The sequence below is a fragment of the Cottoperca gobio genome, chromosome 9 (genome assembly GCF_900634415.1).
Source record: "Cottoperca gobio chromosome 9, fCotGob3.1, whole genome shotgun sequence".
Lineage (NCBI taxonomy): Eukaryota > Metazoa > Chordata > Actinopteri > Perciformes > Bovichtidae > Cottoperca > Cottoperca gobio.
In genome coordinates, this window is record NC_041363.1 from 12,264,593 (window position 1) to 12,267,118 (window position 2,526).

The window sequence follows — 2,526 nt, forward strand, 5'->3', positions numbered from 1 at the left end:
AAATACAACTTGACTTAGAACATCTGGCAGGTAGTATGGTGGGGAGTAATGATATAGATTTAAAGGCATTAAATGACCCACATTGTAGACATGATAGCTGTATCACTAAAACACTACACATCATTTTGAAAAAGAAAATGTTGTTTCATTAAGAAACATGTTGAAGGAATGCCAGTTTATGGAAACAGGAAACATGTTACACAATTATGATTAGAAATGATCATAACAGCACTATTTCAAATAGCCTTAGTCATTAAACTTAATATCTTCAGGATGAAAGCAATCAGATGATGTGTCTGAGAGTAAAAGAGCAATATTTTCAACCCTGCAGTTCTACATAACACAGTCCTCCATATACTGTACGTAACACTGCGCTGCTCTTGAACATACTGCATGCAATTCGAACCGCAGCAGAGATTTCAAACAATGTGTGTCAGCAAGTCAACACCAGCTGGAGTCTTTGCTCTCTCAAAGGGGAAATCCCACTCTAACCCAACTCACATGTGCTCTCTCAGAATAATGATGTGAACACCAACACGTCACTCACAAAGTTTAGAAACAGTCCTTTGTGGCTCAAATTAGTAAACACAATCAATTTATCATTTGTATTTTTGGCAGTACAATATCATTTTTCATCACTTATCTTTTTGACTTTTCTTTTAGTATTAAAACATGGCGGGGTGAATTGTTTAAACTAGGATTTTCCCTTTAAGTAGCAGGGACAGTGTAAATAAGCACTTTACAACATCAGCCAGGGACACAAGTTGCTGATTACTGCAACTCTACAACAAGTGATCATCAACACTGATAAATTGAAACTATAGTCCACCTTCAAAACATCTCCTCTGGTAACGAGCAGAAGCACATTAACATCGTTTGAACATTTAGTGAAATGTGTGACGAGTTGGCCCCCCGAGTTATCCTATTAGGCCCTGCTTTTGATAAGTGGTTATTGTAAGATTTACTTCAAGTACACTGTGTGTGAATTGGACTGGAAATGAACTTGGTGAAGTGGTTGTCGCCTGTCAAAATCAATCATCCTTTTCACCAGCCAGCTGAAATATCTGAAAACAACAGGACCTCTGAGTGAAGGCTGGTTACCTGCCAAAGTGGCTGCTAGATGCCGAACCACAGCCAAATATGGCAAAAAAAACACTCCGCAGGTGGTTGTTGGGGGTTTAGAGTCCAGATTGTGACACGTTCTACACATCCTGATGCACTGTTGTTTAATCACAGTCAGGCAGAACAATGCATTACGATGTACTGGCAGGATTTTAAGACATTAATCTGACGTGACAACATTATAAAATCAATAGAACTTCCCTCATGATGTTCTTATAATGTCCTGTAATGATGTCATATTGGCTACACTTGTAAAGCTGTTCCCAGGGCTTCTTATAGTACAGAATAACAAAGAGGCACCACCAAGCCAAAGCCAAACAATCTTGCAGCTGCACAATGGGACATTATTGGCTGCACTAGCTTCACTTCTCATAAAAACACAGGTGCCTTGTATGGGACTGTGATTACAGGACTTCAGAGGCACAGCTTATTCAATAAGGCAATATGTACATGTGAACGGTTGTATAGTTTCTCCTATGTTGTCATTTTATAAATAAAGTCTAACATAATACTGTACATTCTAATGAAATGTTGGCAATCAAGATGGAAAGAAATATAAAAGCACCTGTAAATGTACCATCCTAATTAGGCCAAAAGGTTTGCGTCATACCTTGTGTACACTTGTCACTCTGGGACTCCGACAGACTCTACAATACTGAGTTTCAGGGCGGAGGTTCGTTCGATTGAGGGTGATGGCTTTCCCATCTATTAGCACAAACAATTTGATAACTACATCTCATCCATAACAAGGTTGTTATACCAAATCTGAGCCAAAGGCAGCATTTAACCTGCCTGCCATCCACCTTGTCCTAGCACTACTTGTTAAATAGAGTGGTGGAGTAGGGAGTGCTCGGGATCACAAGATGTGCGAAACACTAAGAAATCTCAAAGTTATATATATATATATATAAGTAAATATAAAAGAATAAGAGTCAATGAGTGTTGTGATTACACCTATATGACAAGCACTCTGTTCCTGAAGACAGTTAAGAACTCAACTATTACAATTATCCCTGTAGATTGGATTCAGTCTGCAGTTTTTCATATAAAAGTAAATGTAACTGCTACTATAAGTACTGGCACACCAATCAATGTGTTGTTGGATAATAATATTCCTCTTTATGCAGTTCTGACGCTGAACAATGTTTCTTTGCTGAGAACCAAAACTGGCAAAACACAAAATGTACATTCTCCTCTTTAAAAAAAAAGGAAACAAAAACAAAACATGTAAATAACATATTTTTTTCTTCCAAACATGAATTAGCCATTACAAATACAATACAATTACATAGATACATATTTTCAATACCGCACATTCAATCTGCCAAAAAAGTAATGATTACAAAGCCAACAAAGATGCTGCCATATATATATATATATATATATATATATATATATATATAT